Source organism: Callospermophilus lateralis, chromosome 19 (genome assembly GCF_048772815.1).
Source record: "Callospermophilus lateralis isolate mCalLat2 chromosome 19, mCalLat2.hap1, whole genome shotgun sequence".
Lineage (NCBI taxonomy): Eukaryota > Metazoa > Chordata > Mammalia > Rodentia > Sciuridae > Callospermophilus > Callospermophilus lateralis.
In genome coordinates, this window is record NC_135323.1 from 29,152,286 (window position 1) to 29,177,820 (window position 25,535).

General features: G+C 50.6%; 1 protein-coding gene across 2 annotated transcripts in view; it reads right to left on the reverse strand.

Moving 5' to 3' along the window:
* Nucleotides 1–25,535, reverse strand: part of Col26a1 (collagen type XXVI alpha 1 chain) — a 125,266-nt gene that overhangs the window by 91,773 nt on the left and 7,958 nt on the right. The gene's annotated exons all lie outside the window — the stretch shown is intronic.

Consider the following 25,535-nt stretch of genomic DNA (forward strand, 5'->3'; position numbering starts at 1 on the left):
GGCACTGCCACAGTTCAAAGGTTGTGCTGGAGGAGGAGGGTCCCCTCACGAACTTGGAGCACCCACTTTTCTCGGATCAGGGGCCCACGGAGACTCTCTGCCCAAGTCTGGGGGTTAGGGACAGTACCCACGCCATTTGGCCTCCGAGCACTGGCATCATTTTAGCCACTGAAGACACTCTGTGAAAAAGACTCAGCCACCGCCCTGACACCTGGGGCAGGGGAGGACAGGTGACAAGGGGAACGGAGCCACCAGAATCCAGGTACAGGTCCATCCAGGGAGCTGTGGGAGCAGAGCAGGGGTGGTCCCAGGAAGGGCCACCAGCTGAGCACTGAAAGATGAGTTAGCTGCTTGGGAGCCATGAGGGAGCTGACGTTAGCAGAAGAAGGAGGGGATGGGTGGGGACACCATATGAGAAACCAAGGCGTGTCCAGGGGCCTGTGTGCAACTAGAAGTGGCCGGAAGGCTGAAGGGAAGGACGGGCCAGGGAAAGGGAGAAGCTCCAGGCTAATATGGCTCTTCTCAGGAAGTCAGTGGGGAGCCACTGAAGGTTCTAAGCAGGGAAGGACTGCTGCAGTGTGGGCAGCAGAGGTGCAGGGAGAGGGCACAGATGCACACCATATGGGCACTGAATCAAGATGGCCAGCAGGCCCACCCCTCCCACCATCACCAGATCCTGGAAACTTAACAGTAGAAAAAATACCCAGAATAACATTGGAAAACAAGAAGCCCTAGACCAGAATACTTGAGGAGTACTCTAGAGATAGAAAGCAAGTGGAAGTAATTTGGAGCAGAGCCAGGAACACGCTGTAAAGAGGCCTGGGGCTCAAGTGGGAGCAACTTAGGAGCAGCAAATAAGGGCAACACCCTAGGGTGGCTGCAGGATGGATTGGTTAGGGGAGACAGCCAGTTAGGGAGGACTCAGGTAACCCCCCTGCTGGTATCAAGATTCAGGCATTGGATTCACCTGTCCACTGGCAGGTGTGGTCAGAACAGGTGCCTCACAAGCTGGTGACCTCCAGGGACACGTTTAAGGTCAGACCACTGAATTCTTGCATATTCTTTCCCATTCTTCTTTGGCAAAAGCCAAAGTCTCAGTAAATAGAGACAAACCCATGGAAATTGTCTGATAAAAAAATTTTAAAAGTCTAACACCGTGAGAGAAAGGCACCAACTCAATAGGCAATAAAATCACACCTCTAGAAAAAAAAAGAATTAATAAAAAATATATGGAGACAAATTTTACAAGCATAATTAATGTCTTCCAAGAGATGAGAGCATGCCAGCCATAAAAATTGTGGAATAAAATAAATTTGATCTCTTAGAAATGGAATGTATGACCATGAAAATAAAACCTCCATGGATGGATGGAAGAATAGAATGGAGGGGAGGAAGGAGGTCCTGAGGAGCTTCAAGTCTGAGCTGTGAACTTTCCCAGGAGGCCCTGCAAAGGCACAAAGGGACAGACAATGTAAGGGGAAAGGGGAGGGATCTAGGGATCTAAAGTCAGGCAAGTGCCAACACCTACTGATTAGTAGCCCCACAAGAGCAGAGCAGAGACAAAAAGAAGCAGACACATGAAAAAGTAGCAAAGGAAATGTCCCAGAGCTGAAGAAAGGCACCAGTTCCTAATTCAAAAGGGCCCACTGAGTGGTATGTGCTGAAATTTCAGAACAATCAGGATGAAGAGAAAATGCTAAATGCCACAGAAAGCCAAGAAAAAACAAACTACTTACAGTAAATTTCAATAAGATTTTTAAATCAGCAACATCAGATTCAAGAATATGGTGACAAAATTTTCTCAAAGTCCTAAGGGGAAATATTTAGGATCCATAATTTTATACCCAGCCAAACTACTCTCAGGACCAAAGGCCAAATAAAGATTTCAGATGCATAAAGACTTAGAAAGTTTTACCAGTTACCCCTTATGAAAGAATCACTAGAGGAGCTCTCCCAACAAAAATAAATGAATAAATAAAGGACATAGACAAAAACATATTAAAAGAGTAGTTACGGGCAAAGAAACAATAATGAGATTTAGTAATAGCCTCGAACTAAAACAAAAGTGATTTCAACATGGAAGATGGCAAAGAGGAGAAGTTATAAAGGAATTAAAATTGCAAATATTTTTTTCATGTTGAAGGAGAGGATACAGAAGTTGTGCCACTTTAAGTGTAATAAAAAATATATACAATTAGATATGTTTTGAATTTAAAGATAAATACTAGGAAGCAGAGAATTAAAATGTAAAAATGCAAGCCATCCCACATGAAAAGGAAAATAAGGAGTAAAACAAAAGCTGATCAATCCACAAAATGCTAGGAAATAAAAAGTAAGTAGCAAGAAATAACATACTAATTAGAAGACAGACAGGAAAATGAGAGAAGAAATGAATTAATAAAAAGAAAGCAAAAATTGGGGCTGGGGTTGTGATTCAGTGGTAGAGCGGTTTGTTCCCCAGCACCACATAAAAATGAATAAATAAGGGTATTGTGTCCATCTACAACTAAAAATTTTTTTTTAAAAGGAAGCAAAAATTAATTAAATAGATCATATTAAAAATAAATCAACAGAATCCAAACACAGACTTTTTGCAAAAAAAAAAAACAAAAAAAAAAAACTTATCAACAAAGCTTAGACAATTCTTAAGGAGAAAAAAAAGTCATAAACATAAATAACAAATTTATAGATATTAAAAATTGTAAATAAATATTAGGTTATGATCTTTCATCAAAATTTGTCAAAAATCTTGGACAATTTTCTAAGATATCCTCCCAATACTGGCAAAGTGAAAAAATGTCCCAAAAGAAAAAGGAAAATTAGTCCAAAGTCCATCCTCCCCCACCAAAGTCACCAGGAGACCAAGTTCAAAACCCAGTTTTGCTACCAGCTTGCTGGGGCAACGGGATGAGCCCTTTTCTGAGCTTCAGTCTTACACACGCGCACACACACCTCTCAATATTACAGCCAGGACTAATTGAACACATCCAGGTCAGCGGAAATCACGCAGGGTGATGTGACTGCAAGGATCATAACTGACTGGCTGGCCACTAAACCCCACAATGTCAGTAACAATCGAGGGATTGTCCTTTCCTATTTTACAGACAGGAATAGAAAGTCAGTGTAGTTATCCATCAGCAGGGCTGCAGCTCAAACCCAGGCTGCCCTGAGAAAGAAATTCAGCCCTCCCACCAGGGTCCCATCTACCCAATACAAACCACCAATCTTGCCTCTTCCTGTAGCCCAGAGAGACATCCTGAAACTGTGTGGCCCTTCCTTCCTCTCGGGCCCTGTATGGGCACTTACATGTGTTTCAGAGACAGAGGTGCAATTCTCTTTGGGATAAGATACCATCCCATCCAAGAATAAGCACTCCACCCTGATATCCACATCCCAGCCCTGGGTTTTTGGAATAGACAGAGTCCCACCATCTCTGAATCGTACTGGGTCAGAGCTTTCTATAGGGAAATGAGCTGTGAATTGGAAAACCTTCTCCAAAGCCTCCAATCACCATCTCTAGACATCTTATCTCTCTCTTTTTTTTAATATTTATTTTTTAAGTGTAGATGGACACAACACAATACCTTTTTTTTTTTTTTTTTTTTTTTAATGTGGTGCTGAGGATAGAACCCGGGCCCCGCCCATGCTAGGCGAGGGCTCTACCGATGAGCCACAATCCCAGCCCAACATCTGATCTCTTAATGGGCTATAAATGGCTTCCAATAATCCAGACCTGGCTAAATAATGAAGACTGTAAGGAGAGGCATGGAGATAGGGTTCTGGGCCTGTCCCGATGGAACTCGAAACCCACTTCATCTCAGGATCCCGTGGTCAGGGGACCAATATGGCCTACTTCCTAGGGTCCCCATGTCCTGTGTCTTCTGTTTGCTGAGTGGCATCATGTCATCGCTCACTGCACGCCCTGGACTCTGACCTTGGTGATGGGCAAACAGGAGTCATTGGGCTACAGCCTAACCGCAGGTGGAAGGGGGTTCGGCGGGAGGGGTACAGCCCTTTTCCGACCCCCCCAGCCCAGGCACACAGAATTTGGGGGTGTCAGGCATGGTCCTCAAACATGGGCAAATTCTTGGCAGGCTCATCAGGATGGGAAGGGACTGGCGTTTTCTCTGGGTCTCATCTGAGCGATGTTTCTCTGTCAATTCCCCCTGTTCCACAGCCCAGCTCTCATGGAGGGTCCAGGACCCAGGGACCTCCACCCTTGAGGCTCAGGCTAAGGCCTCCCTAAGCCCGTGCTTCCCTCTGAGCTTCTCTTTGGGACCTGATCTCATGTGTCCCCTTCCACCCAGGGACCCTGAGCCCTGAGTCTGAGCCCACCTGCCCCTGTTTCCTCAGTCTAAGCTCTTCCCCCACGGTGGATCACCTCAGTGTTTCCCCTTGAACCCCACTGTGTGTGCCCACTCGCCTGGACAGTGGTCATGCACCATCAGAGCCCTCAGGACATCCCAGGACACACAATTGCTGTTGGTGCTCTACTGAGATCATATCCAGCCCCAGCCGGCTCCTCCGGCACACTAATTCCCCATGCCCTTAGAGAAACCCCCAGGGGCAAGGAAACACCCCAGGCTCCACCTTCTCTCTCCTAGCCCTGCCCCCATGCTGGGCAAATCCACTCCTGACCTTCTGACTCCCTTTGGTTCCTGGACAACCAGCCTCAGCCCTCCTGGTCTCCCACCTCTTGGTGTCTCTCCCTGCAAGTTCTTCTACCTGCCACCAGGGAGCGCCATCCAGAGCTCAAACCTGGCCCCACCCTGGGCTCCCTCACCTCTCCACTCTCCACATCCACAGGGGAAATGCCCGCTCCGGCCCACTTCCAGCCTGCTCCGTCTGGCCATTTCCATGGTCCCCTTGTACCCTGGAAGGTCTTTCACTTTCTTCTGTTTGGTCAAGTCTCACTCATCCTACCAGTCTCCACCCAGGCTCCTTCCCCTCCTGGGTACCTTCCCAGCCAGGAAAGGGCTCTCACCTCAGGTTCCATGGGACCCTGCAAGTGCTCCATCTTAGCCTGTGTCATTGAGGAGGACCTTGGGTTTCCCAGGAAGAGGAGGCCTCATTGAAGTGGTGCGTAGCTGGAACCCCAAGTGCATTCCCAGAGGGCCTTGTCCCTTCCATTCCCTCACTCAACCAAAGTTGTGGGTCAAGGTTGTGCTGTGTCCTAGGCTCTGTGCCCCGACACAGTCACCTCCAGGTTTGGGGCATCCACTTTCAGGCCCAAGCCCCTCCTCCACCTGCCTCTTGTTCTAATTACCGGATCACCCCTTATCCAACCCACAGAAAGGCCAGTTCTAGCAGATTTGCCCACCAGCTGGGCTCGAGAAGCCAGCTTCTGGTTGAAAAACAAGGCAGTGGTCAGATGAGAAACCTGGACAACTGTCAGGCCATAGCCCACAACTGTACCACCATGGGGCACAGGCCAGCCCCCAGGGAAATGCTGGCAAGATAAACCAGCTTCCTGCCCCCACCAGGATGTGCCTCCCACCCTCCCAGCTCCTGAGCTAAAGAGACCCTCTCCTTCACACACAGTGGGGCCCAGCACCCCAGGGCCCCTGTATGGTTGGTAAAACAGTCTCACTGATAACTATGGGCAGAATTGGGTCCCTCCCAAATGCATACACCAAAGTTCTAAGCCACGGATCTTGATTCTGTGTGAGCCTCCGGGAGGACACAAGCCATTACCCCACGTAACCTTCTCAACAGGTCTGACATGTGGGAATTTTGCAGATAAGAACATGAAGCTTCAGAAAGAACCCAAAGGCTTGCAAGAGACAAGCTGGAAGTTTCTTTCTTTCTTTCTTTCTTTCTTTCTTTCTTTCTTTCTTTCTTTCTTTCCTTCCTTCCTTCCTTCCTTCCTTCCTTCCTTCCTTCTTTCTTTCTTTCTTTTTTTTTAAGTGCTGGGGATTGAACCCAGGGCCTTGTGCATGTGAGGGAAGTGCTCTACCAACTGAGCTGTATCCCCAGCCCTACAAGCCGGAAATTTCTATTTGGACACTCTAGCTCCTAACTAAGACCCCATTCTGGCTAGTGAGGGTGGGAGGTGGTCAGAGAGCAATCAAAACACCCTCGGCATATCTATTAACAGTGTCCCTCAAGGAGGACGGAGTGTCCCCACCCCAAGCTTGCAACCAGTGAGACAGTGCAGTCACACATTGCACATCATTTAGGTCAATGACGGGGTTCACATATGACAGGGGTCCTGTGAGGTATGTCGCCTGGTAATGTCACAGCTGTTTCAATGAAAGTACACCCTGTGATGGTCTTGTTGTGACAAAGCTGCAGAATCTCACATATCTGGGGATGTGTCCCTGTCTCCAGGTGATGCCCAAATTCATGGTGGGTGAAGGCGATCCAGGCCATGCAGGCTCACTGGAGAGGGCTCCCCGCCCCCCCCCACATCCTGCCTCCTAAAGCAAATCTCCCGTTTGTCCCCACTGAACCCTGGGTGGAGGGGCTCAAAGTGGCCTCCGCCCTGTGGAACACACCTCCGGGAGGGGCAGAGCCGGGTGGGGAGCAGCAAGTGATGGATAGAAAGTACAGAAGAACAGGAACTGGCAGAGGTGGGCCCGGGTCTGGGGGAGAGTCAGGATCCCAGCCAGATCTCCACAGCCTGGAGCCAGAGCCAAGTTCAAACCTGCACAGGCGAAGGCGGGATCCTGTGTGGCTGCCCTAGGACCCAGGAGGTGAGCCCTGGATGGGGCGTGGAGGGTCCGCCAACAGTTAAGTTCCCCCTAGGTCCACAGGTGTGGCCTCCCAAGAGTCAAGGTGACCGAACCTGTGGGAATCAGGTGCTGGGTAGGCCTCCCGCAGGGGCAATGTATGTGGTTCAGTGGTCAGCACCTCCAAGTCCTGCCTCAGCTGCCCAGGGTCACCTGACCCACATACACTCCTCCCCAGGCAGCCCCATCTAGTGACAGGTCAGTGCAGAGTTGAGAAGGCCACCCTGAGCCTGACACAGACTGTCCCATGAGCAAGAGTTGACAGGTCTCGGGGGAGGAGATGGCCTCAGAGCAGTGGACCTCCATAGGAAGAAGCCAGGTCAGAGCCCAGGATGTGGCCAGGTGTGGGAGGGCAGACTCAAGACCCTGCTGCTGTTAGACAGTGTCCCCCAAATTCATGGGTTGGAAACTTAGTCCCCAGATTCATGCGTTCATGGCATTTGAGGCGAGACCTCTGGGAGGTGACTGGGTCATGAGGTGGAGCCATTTGTGGCGTAAAGGGTTATCTCCAGAGCAGGTCTGCTTTAAGAGCCTGTTTGGCTCTGTATTTTGAAAGAAGGTCTTGACAAGTTGCCCAGGCTCCCCAGGCTGCTCTTGAACTTGAAATGCTCTTGCCTCAGCCTCCTAAGTGGATGGTTTTATGGGTTTGTACCACCATACCCAGTTATTTTATGGGTTTGTACCACCATACCCTTTATTCTGTATAAACTACCTGATCTGTGGTATTGTGTTATAGTAATAGATGATGGACTAAGGCAGCCCTCAGACACAGATATGCCCTCTCCAGCAGGGAATGGTGAGGATTCCAGAGGATAGGACCTGCAGACACACTGGGTAGAAATAAGCAGAGGGCAGTGGCAGGAGAAGGCAGCTGGGAGGCCCAGCTTTCTCCTCTAAGATGCTACCTGGGGCAGGGGCCAAGATCTGCTCACCGGGCCCCATGAGGGCTCAGAGCTGGGTCAGAACAGGAGGCTCCTGGGACACACTCCCATGCACACTAAGGAGGTTCTTGTGCCCAGGAAGAGCAGGCCATGGGCAGGGGCAGGGAGGGCTGTGGGGGTGCCCTGTCCTGAAAGGGTGACAGAGGCAGGCCCTCTCCATCTGCCTGCCTGGACCCTCTTACTGTTTGGAGGACCCTAAAAACTGACCAGGCCTTGGTGTAATGCACACTCAGTTACCCCCACGTGAACAACCCTGTAGTTTTAGGTGGGTGAGTGATGGAAAGGAAGGTCAGGATCCTTTGGTCAGGACAGGCTGTGGGGTGTCCCTGGGGGCTCCCCTGATTTGGACCCAGTTTGTCCTGGTGGCAGACGGATGCTGCAGCCGTGCCTTTGTGGGCCATGGTGGTGTCTCCCGACGGGGCTCAGCCTCCAGCCTCTGCCTGCTTCCTGTCACCCCATCCTGACTGCTTCCTTTCCCCTTAGAAGTTTGTGCTCTCACCTCTTTCCTCCCGGCCTTAGAGGAGGTGTTTAAGCGTCAACCATCTGTCCCTGCTTTGAGTTTGGGACTTTACACTCGGGGCGCTGGTGTATGGAGGCACTTCTGTTGATCTATTTCAGCTCCCGTTGGAGAAACCACATACGGAAACTTCAGGGGGTAGAAAGAAGTTTCTTTCGCCCATACACTAGCATGAACCAAGGTAGCTCCGCTCACACTCACAGAGCCTCTGCCACACCCAAGGCCCCAGACTCGCTGCGTGGCCGCTGAGCTGCCTTTGCACCTGGGCTGGGGGGACTGTGCCCGGGATGTGGGTGGGTCAGCAGAGGCCACTCCAACCCCAGTTCTGTTCTGCCTCCATGGGTTTCACTGCACCTGTGACTCGGTCCCCAGAGTTCACCATAAACTGGGAATAAGAATACACCACTCAGCTGGGGGCGGTGGCACACGCCTGTAATCCCAGCCGCTCAGGAGGCTGAGGCAGGAAGATCGCAAGTTCAAAGCCAGCCTCAGCAATAGTGAGGCACTAAGCAACTCATCGAGACCCTGTCTCTAAATAAAATACAAAATAGGGCTGGGGATGTGGCTCAGGGGTCGAATGCCCCTGAGTTCAATCCCCAGTACCAAAAAAAGAGAAAAGAATGTACCACCCGGATCAATAAAAATAAATGCATGAGTCATCACTTTGGAACCTGTAAAGTGAGAGTGCTGGCTACCATCTTGGTTATTAGAGGAATTTGGTGTGGCCAACACCCCCGTGGCAGGCTGCAGAGCTGGAAATTGTGAACTCACTAAAATGTTCCTCAACGGCCTGGCCCCTTGGGTCTCAGAATGTCAGTCTCAGCTGCCACAATTCAGGGGGAGGATGGGATACCCAGGAAGGAGGGGAGATGTGGAAAGACCACCCTGCCTGATCTCTGCTGCCACCACCACCACCATGTCAGAAGCATCTCCCACCCTGGGACATGAAGACAAGATCCTGTCTGAGCAGATGGTGTCCCGAAAGCATCGCTCAGTGGACTTAGTTGGGGGATTATAAAGGCTTTGCACTGCATGGGGTCTTGGGAAGGTCATCTTGCCCCAGCTTTCTTCTTATAGGTGAGAAAACCGAGACTCAGAGAAAAAAAGGGCCCCTGGGGGACACAGCAAGGTGGTGACAGAGTTGGGCAAAAGCCAGGACTCCTGCTTTTAATTTTCTACCATCTTTCCCTGCAATCTGCGGGAAGACTGGTTCCCAGTGTCGGCTTGAGAAAGAAAGAAAGGAAAAAAACACCCTGATAAGAATCTGAGGAATGTGACCCATGAAAAGCAACGATTGTGGAATCTGGCATTCGATACCCACCCGCCATCACCAAGGATCCCACGTGGCCCCAGCCCAGTGAATCCCTCCCTGAGCAGAACACCTCTGGCCTCGAATCTGGCCCAGAGTCTAAATGAACAGGCTCTGGGTATAAACGTGGAGTGGCTGGTGGCAATCCTGACACTCACAGCTGACTCTAAGAACACCCTGGATTCCCCTGCCAAGGCCAAGCCCAGGAGCACTGGAAGCAACTCAGAGCCCAGCAGGTTTCTGAAGTAAATCCTGCTGTTTCTGAAGCCCACCTTCCTTCTCCTCTGACCTGCCCTCTCCCCGCCTCTTAGAGCTACTCATGGCTGACAGCTCAGGAAGCCCCCAGCCACTGGGGACAGACATAGGGTAAGCACCACTGGATCCTCCGGCTTTGGTTGGAGACAGTCTAGTGGGTGGGGGACCGAGGGGCAGAATCACAGTGAGCTGCCGTGGGACCGTCCCTCTGGGGGACTCTTTTTTTCTCCTCTCCCTGCAGGCTGTTGGGCAGAAAGGGCAGCTTTGTGCTGCAAGAGGCTTCAGGTAGCCTTTGAGGCTGAGCCGTGGGGGGAGAAGGGCCACAGCAAGGCTGCTTCGCTCCTAGAAGCCCCACAGCTGGGAACCAGCCTGGCGGGTGAGGACACTGTCCAGCCCTCGGGGCAGGTTCCCCCTGCCCAGGGAAGTCAAGGCATCAGGGAGGGCCTGGGCCCCCACTGTCTCCAGGCAGGGAGTTCTGCAAATATCTGACATGATGATTCCATCCCCAGTCTATAAAGTTGTCCCCAAACCAAGGACTGGGTGACAACTTCCAGCCCAAGGGATCCACCAAGGTGAGACACACATGCACATGCGTGCTCTGCACTCACCCCGCCTAACTGCTGCTTCCAGAGGGCAGGCCCCCTGAGTTCCTCTGGCCCACAGGGGAGGGCGTGGACTTGGCGGGTGGAGCTCGATATTGGGTGGCGGTGTGATTGGCAGACTGGGGGAGGGGCTGCTTCAGCCTTGGTGCCAGAGGAGCACTCAACAAAGGAAGGGTGGATTGATGTCTGGAAGGGACAAAGCCCACTCCGGGCCACCAACCCCTGAGGGTCTCCATGACTGAGCCCCACCTGACCCTCCAGGGTCCTCTCTCCTTATGAAACACGGGGCCCCTGCCATGGCGCCCAGGCTGAGCCCTGCCCCATTGAAGCCCTTGGCCCACACAGTCTGCCCTGAGAAATGTCCACTCGCACGCCACCCGCCTCTCATCCTCCACATCCTGCTCAAGGGACCCTAACCTCTCAGACTTTGCTGTTCCTTCTGGAGAGTTCTGACCACTGTTAACACCAGGGGCACCCACGTGTCTGTAGGTCCCAGAAAGCAGAGCCTGTTCAACTTGTGGCTTAGCAGCAGTGTCTGGCATTGAAGGGAGACTAGTACAAATCTGGGAAGAAAGCAAAGGAGGGCGGGCGGGCAGGGGAAAGGTGGAATACACACGCTGTATATTGGGGAAAAAAAAAAAAAAAACTTTATAATCCTCCCACTCCATTCCTAGTATATTTTACCACCAGATCATTTCCTATAGGGATGCATCTTTGAAATCATAACAAGAGCCCATTGGAAAGAGAACTCTTCGCACACGCATTCTCTGTGCCCACGTTTAGAGACTGGATGAAGGCTGAGAAGTACCAGCCAGGTGCCTCTGAGAAAGGACAGCAGCTCTGGCCAGCCACATGCTCAGGGAGGGGCCAGTCCGCTTCCTGGCCACCCCAGGACCTGTCACCGATGGGCACCCAAAGTAGCCAGGACACAGTAACTGTCTCTTCCTCCACCCTTACTTTCCCCTCCTGCCTGACAGATATGGCCTGGAACATCCTGATCGAGTTACTTGAGCTCTCTGAGCCCCATTCCCAAGGTGAAAAAGTAGCATCAAGACAGTTCCCCAGAGACTTACTGGGAGGACTAAGTGTTTCGCCCGTGGATCGCATAGGAACTAAGGTGGCACTGGATAGATTCTCGGGAAATGGCCTGTCTTATTAGAATTCAAAATCCACCTCCCAGTTGGAATTAGGAACTGAATGAGGTGACATCCTCATCCGAACCTCTGTCCTATCCATTGGCATCTCTAATGGTGATTCTGACCCTTGGAGAATATGATAGAGCCCTGCCCACACGGGAGCCTCCCAAGGCTGAAGCAGCCCCTCCTCCAGACTGCCAATCACAACGCCACCCAATAGCGAGCTCCACCCGCCAAGTCCACGCCCTCCCCTGTGGAGCTCTACACCAAGCTCTGGGGAGTCACGATAATTGGTGAGGGGACGAGTGTCTTGCCAAGGGACACACAAGACAGTAAGAAGGACAAGGTGAACAGCAGATGCGTCCTTGGCACAGGATGTCACCAAATTTAATTTGTCTTTATCAAAAAATAAAGTTTAAAAAATAGGATAGGGCAATCCTAAGCCAGTTGTTCAAGGAACACCAGGTCCTTTCAAGGAACACTCAGGTGGCCACTGGCCTGAGGGTGCTGAGAAGGAGATGTGAAATCTGATGAGAGGGCACAGGCAGGGCAAGGAACCACACAAACAGGACGCAGGTGACCACAAGGACTGGTGGTTTGGGGAAGCCCTGTGGGATGGGAGGACCACTCAGGGGGGCTAACGTGTCCCCAAACCTCCCCGGGATGCACCCTCCCACCCCAGCTCCTGCCTGTCTGCACTGCCACTCCCCTCCCAACTCCTTGTCTTGCAGCCTGTCCCCCCGCCCCCGAGCAGCACCCCAAGTCTGGGGCTGAGGAACACCCCCAAACCACAAGCATGGCCTCCTGGTTTTCTAAGCTTTTGTGTGTGTCCTGTACTGGGTCCTGCTCCAGCAATCCACAGGTTCCAGGCTCCCAAATCAAACCCCAGACTCCACGCTCCCGGATTATGGCCTCCTCTCAAGGGACACTGTTCTCAAGAGGGTAGCCCACATTCCCAGTCTCTTTACCCACTGGCCTCCTGCCCCTCTCCTCTTCCAACTGCACCTTTCCTGCAGCCCAGGGTCTCCCGACACGACCTTCTCAATGCTCCAGTCTCCTAAGTACCCCCTCCTGGGCCCCACCAACTCCTGGCTGTCTTCCTCTTTCCAGATGCTGGGCCTTCAAGTCCCACAAGCCCCCCTTTCTCCCTCTGTGCCCACTTGAAGGAGCTCGCTCATTCCAGACCCCCAGGAAGGCACCAGACACCGTCCCCGTGAGTGTCATCCCCACATCCAGGCTGCTCCTCTTCCCGTGGGCCTCCTTGGCAAACAGCACCACTCCCCAGGCCTCTCCTCTCAGCCCGATGGCCAGTGGCCATACGCTCTCTCTTTAGCATCTCCCTGGTCCAGGCTTCCTAGGCGTCTCCTGGGACACAAGAAATCTTGCTTTTGTGGAACCTAACAAAAGACATTAGCAAAAGCCTGAAAGTGCTGGAATTGTCCGAGTGGTTGCACAGGGCTGGAGTGGCCAGTTCAGGGCATGAGAAGCCAGGCAGAGTCAGGAGGCCTTGAGGGCCAGCCAGGAGATCCGAGTCTCGGCCCAGGCCAGGGGGAGCTTTCCTTTTTTTTTTTTTTTTTTTTTTTTTTGGGGGGGGGGCGTTATAGCAGGGATTAAATTCAGGGGCACTGAGCCACATCCCCAGCCCTATTTTGTATTTTAGAGACAGGGTCTCCCTGAGTTGCTTAGCCCCTCGCTAAATTGCTGAGGCTGGCTTTGAATTTGCGATCCTTCTGCCTCAGCCTCCCAGCTGCTGGGATTACAGGCCTGCGCCACCGGTGCCTGGCGGGCCTTCAGAAGTTTTTAAGCAAGGGCAGGATCTGAACAGAGCTGGGAACCAGAAGGATTTCTCCAGCAGCTCCTGTGCTCAGGATGACCCTACCCCGAGGCGGAGACCCCCACCCGGCCCTTGGCTGAAGCCTCTAGAGAAACCCGAGCTGCCCCTAGTGGGTCGCAGGCAATTACTCGGCCTTCTTTGTTCTCAGCAGTGATTAAAGACACATGTCCCTCGGATGGAAGGTAGAAGGAGCCCACCTTCCCCATCATCCGGCTGCTGTGCCCAAGGCCTGTGGGTCCCCAGGGGCTGCCCACAAGAAAGGCGGGCAATCAGCGCGGAGGAATTACAGCCACCAACGGCAAAGACACTGTCTGGAGTTCTCGATTCGCTCCTGCAAAGCTCTTTTCCTGTGCAGCCCTGCTGATTAAAGGGCGCCCTGCAGGAACCCCCGCAGCGTGCAAGTCCCCGGAGCGTAGCAGCCAGGAGGAGCGCTGCGCCCCGTTCCCGGGAGCTCCGGCCGCCTCCTGTGGTTCTACTTGTTTGTGGGTTTCTCCTCCGCAGGATCAAAACAGAAAATTAAATCCATCGCAGGCTGCAGAATGCGCTGAGCCCCACGGTCGGACATGAAAAGGCAGAAAACTAATGACTCTCCGTTTCCCTCCCAGGACGGTTTCTTTTAATCAGCCCCGGGGTGGCTTTGCCAGGCTTTTGGTTAGAATTCCTGGGGATAAGGTTCTCTTTCCTGAGGGGACCTCACAGCGGGACATTTGGAGTCAGGCCACAGTGAGGTCTGGAAACGGCTTTGGGGGGAAGGAAGCCCTCCCAATAGCAAGAGGATCTGGCCTCCTGCTTCCTGATCCTCAGAGACTTGAGAATCAGGACAAGGAGCCTGTGACCATCCTACAGATGGAAAGAGTGTGGGTCAGAGAGGGGATTGGTGTAATGGTGTCCCACTGCAGTTGTGACAACCAACTTGGTGACTTAAAATGACATGTATCTATTATCTAGCGACTCTGAAGGTCAGAAGACCTGACTTAGTCTCACCGTGGACCCAGATCAAGGCCACCGCCAGATTGGTTCCCTCCAAAGGCTCCAGGAGAAGAATCCGTGTCCTGTCTTTCCGGCTTCTGGAATTCTTCCTCATCCTTTGTCCAATTCCTCACCTCGCTCCATGGTCATATCTCCCCCTGCCTGCCCCTACAAGGACCCTTACGATCAGATTGGACCAGCCAGAAATCCAGGAGGACCTTCCCAACTTGAGATCCTCAATTTGGTCACATCTGAGAAGTCCCTTTTACCACACAAAGTGACGGTCACAGGCTCCGGGGATTAGGTCTTGGGCATCGTGGGGCCAATTCTACCGTCTCCCATGCCAGTGGCCAAGCTGGGCCTGGCATCCTTACCAGTGACACCGCGCCGGGGAGAGAAGCACATTTCAGATACTTGGGAATTGGATCCCCATCACTGTCTCCCTTTCTGGGGTTCCCAGACATCACCGTAAGCTTGGTTTACAAAAGGCTCTTCCCTAATCGGCACAGAAGACACGACTCATAACTGTAGACCCCAAAGGGGACGGTTGGGAGCAGGAGATGGACGCACATCCCTCACACCTTCCAGACCTAATGTCACCAGGGCAGGGTGTCTTCTGGTGTTGTCACCAACCTGGGACATCCCTCCTGCCTTGGCACCGATTTTTCTAGAAAAATCCTCTCTCCTCAACCATTTCCTTCCCCCACATCTTGGGCTACATCCCTCCCCTCGTCCTGCCCATCCTATTTGACTCCTAGCTTGCTGTCCAGGGCCCTGTCCCCTCTGGATGGACTGCAGTCAGGTCACCCTCGCCTTGCTCCCTTCTTCACTCATCCATTCTCAAGCACCGGAAGGTCATGTTGCACAGATGTCAAGGTCATGGGCTCAAACAGCCGGGGTTCGAACCCCGGCTCTAGCAGCTCTAGCTGATGTTCTAGCTGAGAGCACAGATATTAAATGGGGAATTATTAAATAATCCAATACTGAGTTAAAGTTGTGGCCCTGGCTGAAGTCTGGACAGGTCCACATCAGCTAACCGTCGATGGCTGCAATGCTCAGTGGCCACATCCCAGCTTGCTTCCAAGTAGGCAGCACTCAATCGTGGGCTCTCACAGGACCCTGTGTGTTAACTGTGCTTCTAATGTCTGTCACTTGATGCTTTCACATCAGCCTCAGGGGCCAAACCTGGTAATGCACGCAGTCGCCTAGCTTTGTCCCCCTGGCTCCCTCCCAGGGGAGCACTTTTAAACACAGACCAACCAGTCCAGCGTCCACACACCCAACCACCTCCTTTATCACGCACTCCAGATCACTATCCACCTGTCCTGTGCCCCAGAGCCAAGTATCACATACCTAGGGACAGCCCCCGTGCCCCAGAGCCTGCTGAAAGTATTCAAGCCAGCCATCAGGAGTCTGCCTGCCCGGCCTTGCCCCTTCCTTCCTGTGGAAACCACAATAAAAGCTTTGGCCAGGTTTCCCTGCGTCCCTTTGACTCCTGGCTGGCATGTGCTTCCCCCTGGGGCTCCCTGGGGCCACCTCTTCCTCTTGGGCACTGTGAGTCATTAATCACTTCCACGGCATCCTCTCCAGATCTGTTGGCCTCACTATACCTCAAATTCTCTACGAAGTCACCAGATTTTAGTAGACTCCAAATACAGACCCTTAGCTGCAGGCTGTAGGCTGTAAAGCCAGAAAACAAGATTTTAGCCCTGGCCCAGCACTCCCCGGCTGCATGGCCTGGGACAAGCCCCTCCTAGTCTCTTAGCCTGTTTCCCTGTCAAGGGTTGCAGGCCCTGCCCTGCAGTGGGGAACCAATGTGGGCACCGGGGACAGCCCCCAACTACAGAGGTTACCCTTGAATTCCAAACCAAGCCTGCAGAGTTTGGTAGGCCTCAGAAATTGAGTCCAAATGTGGAGATGGTTGCCTCCCGGAGTCCTGCGAACACCTCTGAGCACTGAACTAGGAAGAGGAAGCTGACCTTGCTCCTGGGAATCCCTGGGTCCAGCTGTCACCCAACAGGACCTTCACTGACACGTTCCCCAAGATACCCAGGCCTGGGGTGGGTCGCCTCTGCTGCCCAGGATGAATCCACAACTCAGACACAACCAGGCCCTAGGAAAGATAAACAGCCAGAATCCCCGCCAGACCTCAGCGCCCCGGGGAAGAAGGGGGGACCCCCACCCCACCCCACACTCCCACACACACTCGCGTGTGAGCGAGCGCCAAGCTCTGAGGACTCCAACCTTGCCCCAGAACCAGACGCCCCAGAGAGGCAAACAAGCCTCTCTGTTTTTCTTCACCATCTGCTGCGGCTGGGAGCACCGTGGCCCTTACCCAGCCCCCTTCCTTCCGCTGCTCTGTCCCCCTGGAGGGTCCTGTTACCACAGCCAGGCAGCGTTGACCCTGAGACAGAAGGCTTTGGTTAGCAGGTCAGGGCAGAGAGGAGATGGAGGAGGGGCGCGCTGTCCTGGTGGACCCCTGAAGCCTCCAGCGAGGAGAGAGGGGGGCAGAATCCTGAGGTTTGTGGGAGGCCTCTGTCAGCCTCAGAAAAGTGGCTTCCAACCCTTGAGACCTCCCTTGCCAGGGAGGCTGTCCCAAGGGAATGTCTGCGGAAGTCTCCCTTCAGTATTGGCTCCCACTGGTTCCTCTTGGCCTCTCTGGGTATTAGCTTTTGATTTTCCCTGTTATCAATCAACACAGAGCTATGACCTGGGAACAGCTGAGGAAGACTGCATGGGATAAGGTCGGGGGGAAGGATGTGGCTTGGATCTCCCGTGCCCTCTCAGGGCACGTCACCATCCCAGAATATGGAAATTCTTCCAGGTTCAACCTGGAAGCCTGTGGCTTCTTTAGAAGTGGCTTTAGCTGTAATCCCAGTGGCTCAGGAGGCTGAGGCAGGAGGATCACGAGTTCAAATCCAACCTCAGCAAAAGTGAGGTGCTAAGCAACTCAGTGAGACCCTGTCTCCAAATAAAATATAAAATAGGGCTGGGGATGGGGCTCAATGGTTAGGCATCCCTGAATTCAATCTCTGGTACAAAAAAAAAAAAAAAAAACCGAACAAACATGGCTTTAGAAAGTTGTTCTGGGGAGAACAGTGTTGACAATAACCTCTCCCTGGGAAGGACCCCTCAATATTACGGACCCCCTCTAGAGGGGGGACCAGTGTCCCCGTTTCCCAGAGGAAAGTGGGTCGGGCACTCACTAATACATTCTCATAGGTGTCTCTTGCTTTTGTCCTAATCTGACTGAACCTATGATCAGGCTGAGTGTTGTAGCCCCACACGCTCTCCGTGTTTGTTCCCAGAGGCTATCTGACCCACAGGGGCTCCTGGGCCCTGTGGCATTTGCCTTGACCACACAGTTCCAAGCACTTAAGAGGCCCAGCACAGACAGCGTCTGAGTTTGAATTCCCTGTGCACAAGGACAGGCTTCCCTCCCCTGGAGCCTTTGCAAAAAGGCTCAGATGTCATCTTCCCTCCATTAGTCTCCTTTCCTCTCCCCTACCTACATCTTGTTCATAAACCTTTCTTGGTTCCACACCAAATGATGCTGATTAAAATATCAAATAAGAAATGCATATTATGTAATGTATGGGTGAGTTGGACAGAAAGCAAAAGAATGACCAAGTCTGGAAGTTAATAGAAAGTATGAATTCATAGAGACAAGTTAAGGGATGTCTCATGAGGCCTGACTTGGGCAAAAGTCTTATTTTTCTCAGAAAGCTACTGCAGGTTGTGCTTCATTACAATAAAGGAGTAAACAAAGATAGCAGGTAGGAAATGCAGTGGAGAGAAGGTCTCCAGACCAAAGAGACGTTTGGGATTGTTGATGGACAGGGATTCCAAGATTCCTAGATCTAAATCTCACTTCCATCAGCCCAGATCTCAGAAGAAAAATTGTGCAACCAGGAGAGAGTTTGGGCATTTTAGAATAATTCCATGGAAAGATAACTGAGCAGAAATAAGAAAAGTTTTTAAAAAAATGTGGGAAGAAAAGGAAAAATCCATACTGCATTGCCAGGTCCAGCTCTCCCTAGGGTGGACTGTAAGTCCTAAGTACTGGGCTAACCAGAATTGTGGTACAAGTGAAGGGTATCAGGAAAGGAGTGACAGGAAATGTGTGGGACGGGGACAGCAGTGTGTAGACAAAGTTCCGCTCTCATCTCTCATAGTGGAGAGTCGAACCTAACACCTAAGATGGAAAAGTCATTTCCATACATAGCAATAGAATTCTGATTTTTGGAGATGCAGTGGTCTCTGGGGAGAAGAAGAGGTGGATGATAGAGGACTATCATTTTCCATTTTTAAGTTTTGTAGAGTTGATTCTTTACGTTATGTACACACATAAATTTTATAAAAACTGAAAAGTGAAATTAAAAATTCAAATATATGACCCAGCAGGGATAAAGTCCTGTGCTTTAAGGATGATTCTTGTTTAATCTTCACCTCCAACTTTGAAGTAGAAATGATACTTTGCTCCTGCCTCTGTTTCCATATATCATTTTGTATTAGTCAGCTTTCTACCACTGTCATAAAACACCCGAGAAAATCAACTTAAAAGGGGGAAAGGTTTGTTTCTGCCTATAGTTTCAGAGATCTGCATCCACAGCCACTTGGCTCTGTGGTTTGGGGCCTTTGGTGAGTCAGAACTCATGGTGAAAGAGGTAGTTCATCTTAGAGTGTTCCAGAAGCAGAGGGAGAGGGGAAGGGACCAGGGTCCCCTACAAAAGCCTGTCCCTCAATGGCCTAGCTTCTTTTCACTATGCCCTACCTCCTAAAAGTTTTGTCATCTTTCAGTAGCACCATAGGCTGGTGACCAATCCTATGGCATATGCGCCTTGGGGATATTTAAAATCCAAACCAAAGCATCCTTTGTCCAGATCTCGGTAACTCCAGGCCTTGTATGGAGGCCCCTTTCTACATTGCCGTGTGCACTCCCATCGCTGGGAGCCCATGGTCATCTGTAACCTTCTAAGGGATGAAGGGAAATTGCTTCCTGGAGACGCTGGTAAATCTGTTTAAGGGAAAAGGCTAGACCTGAGTCTAAGGTCCTGTCCTCCTCGATACGAGCTGTGGGATCCCAACTGTGCAAAAGCAATGAATAAAAAAGACACAGCAAAGATCAAATGTGGACAACTGTTGATTCTTAAATATGGGCACAGGGCACCTGTCTGTAATCCCAGCAGCTGGGGAGGCGAAGGCAAGAGGATCGCGAGTTCAAATCCAGCCTCAGCAAATTAGCGGGGCTGTAAGCAACTTAGTGAGACCCTGTCTCTAAATAAAATATTAACGGAATTGATAGGACAAGAACAGTCTTTTCAAGAAACAGTATTGGGAAAATTGAATATCCACATGCAGGGCTGGGAATGTGGCTCAAGCGGTAGCGTGCTTGCCTGGCGTGCGTGCGGCCCGGGTTCGATCCTCAGCCCCACATACAAACAAGGATGTTGTGTCCACCGAAAACTAAAAAAATAAATAAATATTAAAATTCTCTCTCTCTCTCTCTCTCTCTCTCTCTCAAAAAAAAAAAATCATTAAAAAAAAAAAGAATATCCACATGCAAAAGGATGAAGTTGGATCTTGACCTTATACCGTATATGAAAAAGCTCAAAAATGAATTAAAGACCTAACTGTAAAGTCTGAAAGTACAAAACTCTTAGAGGAATAGGGAAGAAGCTTCATGATGTTGGATTTGGTGATGATTTCTTAGCTATGACACTAAAACAATCAGATGGCAAATTAAAAAAAAAAAAAAAAAAAGATTTATTTAGGGCTGAGATTGTGGCTGAGCGGTAGAGCGCTTGCCTAGCATGGGCGGGACCCGGGTTCGATCCTCAGCACCACATAAAAATAAAGGGATTGTGTTGTGTCCATCTACACCTAAAACATAAATATATATTTAAAAAAAGACTTATTTAGTAACTCAAAACTGAAAACTTCTTCTCCTTGAAAGATACCAGTAAAGGCCATGCACAGTGGTATATCGTCTCAGCTACTCAGGAGACTGAAGCAGGGGAACGGAAAGTTCAAGCCCAGCCTCAGCAACTGAGCAAGTCCTTATCTCAAAATAAAAAAAATAAGAAGGACTGGAGAGGAACTCTGTGATAGAACACTTGCCTAGCATGCTGGAGGCCCTGGGTTCGATCCCCAGTACCAAAAAAAGCAAAAGCAAAATAATAAATCAATGTAAATAAGTAGAGCTAGGGATATAGCTCAGTGACAGAGCACTCCTGGGTTTCATTTCCAGTATCAGGAAAAAGAAAATTGTAATAGTCAAAGGGTGGGAAAAAATCCAAGTATCCATCAAACACGTGTGAGTGTGTGTGTGTGTGTGTGTGTGCGCGCATATGAATATAATTCAGCCTTTAAAAGGTAGGCAGTTTCAACACATTCCACAGCACGGATGAAACTTGAGAAACTCTTGCTAAGTGAAATAATCCAGTCAAATAACCAACACGCATGATTCCACTTACAGGAGGTACCTACAAGCATCAACTTCACAGAAACCAAATGGGAGAGAGGCAGCTGCCAGGAGCTGGGGGAGGGGAGGCCTGGATGGGTCCTGGGGACAGGGCTTCCGTTTTGCAAGATGAAAAGAGTTCCCCAGATCTACGGTGGTGATGACTTCATAACAACGCAAATGCCCTTAATGCCACTGAACAGTACACTTAAAAATGGTTAATGGTGCCGCAATGAGAAAAAAAAAAATTAAAGTTTAACACTTTTTACAAAATAGAATGATGAATGATGTCTTTCCTTTGTTTTCTAGATTTTTCTATAATAAATGCCAGGGGGAAAAATAAACTTTTCTTTTTTTTTAAGAAAATGCACAAGGGCTCCTTTCACCTAAACATCTGTGCTGGTCCCAGGAGCTCCCAGGCCTGCAGGGCCTCAGGGTCCATCAGCTCTCTCTACCTGACACCGACATTTGGTTTCCATTCCTAACTCTTCACATAATTCTTGGAGATCAGCACATGCAGGGGCTGGGCCCAGCGGAAAGCGAGCAGCTCTGGAGAGGGTCGGTTTGCATCCCCAGGGAGCGGATTTGGCTGGGCCAGCTGTGAGCTGCCTTACCCAGCCACCCCTGGTGCCCCAAGAGCCCATCCATCCTGCAGGCTCCCCACCCGCTGTCAGCAGGGCAGGCGCATTTCCTGGTGCGAGGTAACCCTAGCCCTGCTCTGCTCCCCACGGTCTTGGCTGGGCTCTGTTATTAATCTCGGGGGCAGATCCTGTGTCCCGAAGCTGAGGCAGCTGTCCCCATGCACAGCTGTCCCATGCCTAAGCCCAGCAGGCAGGCAGCTCTGAGCATTCCCACCTCCCTGCCATGGTGGGGGGCAAAGGCAGGATGGGCCTTGGCTCATCAGCTGCCAAGACCCTCACCCCGGGCACCCCAGGGCTGCTCTGGGTCAGGATTCAATCCAGCTCCACCAGCTCCTGAGTTAGACATCACAGCCTGAAAAGTCAACCCTAGAGGGTCCCCACTGGTCTGGCTGCACTTAAATCCACGAATAAGGCTCTTGTCCACCTCCTGGGCTCCCGTCATGGCAGACAGAGCCATCTAGGGTGAGGTTCCTGACCCCAAGGGGCTTGCTGCCCAGGTGCAGAGCAAGCCCGTGAAATAAGAACAAAGCAAGAACGGACAGGACCGGAGGAGGAGGGCTCCAGGCAGAGGGTGGGCAGGAGCCATTCAGCAAGGGACACAGCCCTGATGGAAGGCCCATTTGCTGTTCCCACAGTCCCGGGAACTGGCTCCATGAGTCCCATTTCCCAAGTGAGTCAACTAATGCAAGTGAACCGTAACTTGTCCGCAGCCAGGTAAGGAACCCAGCTGACCCAACTCCAAAATGCCGGGGTGAGCCCGTGCGCTGTCAGCTCCACCCGCCCCGCGCAGGAGCACTGAGGTTTTACCCACAGGGCGGGCAGACGCCCACCCAGCACGAGCCTGCTTAGCTATTACTCCTGGCAGGCGCCAGGAGTATGGTGATGATAGAAGACCCCTGCCCCCATCCCCACTGGTGGGGGTCCCAAGACTCCAGGGACTCATGATTCTCACCTCTTGTGCTGGGAGTCGGTCCGAGCTTTCTCTGTGATTTCTGAGCACCTGGAAGAGGCTCTGTTTTCCCACCCTTCGGAATCTGCGGGGCCACCAGTGGTGTGGACCCTACCTACCTGGCACACCTGTGTGAGGGACACGGGGCTGTGTTCCTGGCTGTCCTAATCAGGCCCTTGGGTCCCCCTGTCCCTGCATTCCCCAGCATCAGACAAGCGGGATGGGGGAGGAGGGAGGCTCACCCTTCCCGCCTGTCACTCAGCGCTGGAACCACCCTCATCAGATGCTGGGCTCCAAAGGGGAGAACAAAAAAGACCCGCAGGAGTTGACAGCTCATGGACCCGGGTCTGCTCTCAGGACTGTTTTCAGGAAGATGAAGCTGCCCCTGATGAGGGTCTGGCTGGGATAAGGGCAGCAGCAATGACCACAGTCCCCCGTATCCATGGTTTTCCTTTGCAAGTCTTCCGCTACCCACGGTCAACCGGAGCCCGAAGATGCTATGTTAACACAGATAGTCTTGACTCTTTCAAGTAAGAGAACAAATTCACCTACCCTTTACTACACTCTATTGTTATAATTGCTTTATATCATTCATCTCTTACTAAGCCTAATGAACTGTAAATTAAATGTTGGCATAGGTATGTATATACAGGAAAAAAATATAGTATATACAGAGACTGGTCCCATCTGTAGTTTCAGACAGCCCCCCGGTCTTGGAACGTGTCCCCTAGATAAGGGGGCAGGGCTGTCACCTCAAATGAGAATGATTGGTCCTAGCAGGAGTCTGGAACCCACAGTCCATTATTTGTCTGTTCATTTAATAAATGGAAGAGGGGCTGGAGGAGAAAGGTTATTACGAGCAGGGGCTAGTGGGGATACCTTGAAGGGAACTGTAGGACCCTGCCCTTCTCTCTCCAGTCCGGGCTTGAAATGTGACGGCTCACTCTAACATGTACTCCACCTGGATGTGCCATCTTCACCAGAGGCCCAGACTAAGGGGGTTCCACGATCTTGAACTTAAACCCCCAGAACTATGAGCCAAAATAAACCTCTCTTTGCTTCATAACCAGCCTGTGTCAGGTAATGTATTATAGTGACACAAAACTGACTAATGCAATCTCAATTTTCTTTCTTATCTCCCCTTTCGTTCTTTCTCTTCAATGAGGACACTTAAGATCTACCCTCTTGGCAAAAATTCAAGTATATATACAATATCATTTATTAATAACTGTAGTCACATTGCTGTATGTTAGCCCTACAGGATTTGTTCATCTTACACAACTGGAACTTTGCACCCTTTCACCAACATCTCCCAAGGTCCCCCTCCCCACAGCCCCTGGAAACCACCATTCTCTGACTCTGTGATCAATGAGCAGCACATCTGCTTGTTCACGCCCCCCCACCCACCCACCCACTCACTGGGAGACCGTAACACACTCTACCTCAAAACCCTAGAGAACCACCTGAAAAATGATTAAAATAATTTTTAAGAAATTTCTTAGTGTAGTTGAAACAAGATCAACATGACCCAAATTAACTGCTTTCCCATTTGCTGGCCATAAACATTTATGAATGTCAAGAAACAAAAGACCTCATTCATGACAGCAATAAAAATTATAAAATGCCAAAAAATAAACCTAAAAATACCTGACTAAGTGGAGTGGTAGTCCTTTTCCCCCCCCCCCCAAAAAAAAAAAAAAAACCACCACACATTAGCACAAACATGTCCTTCTATTAGTTCATTAATTCATCACAAACTGATCAAAATTCCAACAATGTATTTCATAGTACTAAGAAAAGATGATTTTAAAACAACCCAAAGGAAAAAATTGCACAAGAACAGCTAAGAATACTTTGACAAAGGGCAACAGTAAAGAAAAAATTGCTGTATCAGCTAAGATAACATTCAATAAAGATATGGTAATTAAAACAGTGTGGTTTGGGCTGGGGGTGTAGCTTAGTGGCACAGAACCTGCCTGCCATGTGCAAGGTCCTGGCTCAATCCCAAGCCAAAAAAAAAGGGCATGATTTTGGCATTAGACCAGATAAACAGTTCATTAGAAACCAGGAGTTTGGAAAAGGGATCATGCATATGAAAAAATTAAGTATGTGCTAAAAGTATCATTTCAAATCAGCAAGAAAGAATGGGACTAGTCAATAACAGTAGTAGAAAGTTTGGGAAAACCCCTAGTTAGATCCCTACCTCACAGCCTTGTGAAACTGGTTAAATCCCTACCTCACAGCCTTGTGAAACTGGTTAAATCCCTACCTCACAGCCTATGTAAACTTGGGTGGGAGGGTCATGCCGTTATCATGAACTGTTTCTGTTCAAGGCTAAATCATGGCTCCCCCAAGAATGTCCTCAACCAAATCCGTGGGACCTGTGAAGCTGTCATCTTACATGGTGAAAGGGACTTTGCAGACATGATTAAACTAAGATTGTCCAAATGGAGAGATTATCCTAGATTATCCAGGGAAGCCTAACCTGTACTCAAGGAAGGAAGGTGAATCTGCGTTAGAGAGAAGGAGAAGAGACGTGGACCCTGCACCTCTAGAAGACAAGGCAGAGAGGCTCTAGAGGGACGGGCCCTGTGAAGACCTTTTTAGAACTCTGTCCTCAAGAACAGTAAGCCAACAAATGTGTACTGCTTTAAGCCACTAAGTTTATAGCCATCTATTACAGCTGTAGAAAATCAATTCACCTGGCAAAATGTTCAGTCCCTTCCTGAGTCCTCGCTGTAATCCAGGCAATAATTTAGAGATAACAGCACCACTCAAGACAGAAGGGATCTCTATCCTCACGGAACCCACAGTCCCAGGCAGACAACCATGAAATAACTATCAATCCATTTGTTATGGGATTCATGGATGGTTGTCATGAGTTTCTCTGTAAGAGTGCTAACTCCGAGCACACTGAGACAAAGAGCTGACTCATCTTGAGGGACCAGAGAAGGCTCTCTGTAGATATGATATTTAAGCTGGTCACAGAAAGGAGTATGAGTTAGTGAGGCCAAAAGAAAGCAAGGACTGATCAAGGCAGAAAAGCAACACGTGCCAAGGACCTGGGGTGGGAAAGAGCTTTAGGTTAAAAAGCAGCCAGTGGAGCAGAGCCCAGAGACCAGGGGCAGCCAGGCAGAGTCAGGATGGAGACCCCTCTGAGCCCCTGGTGTGGGATTCTCCCCCCTACT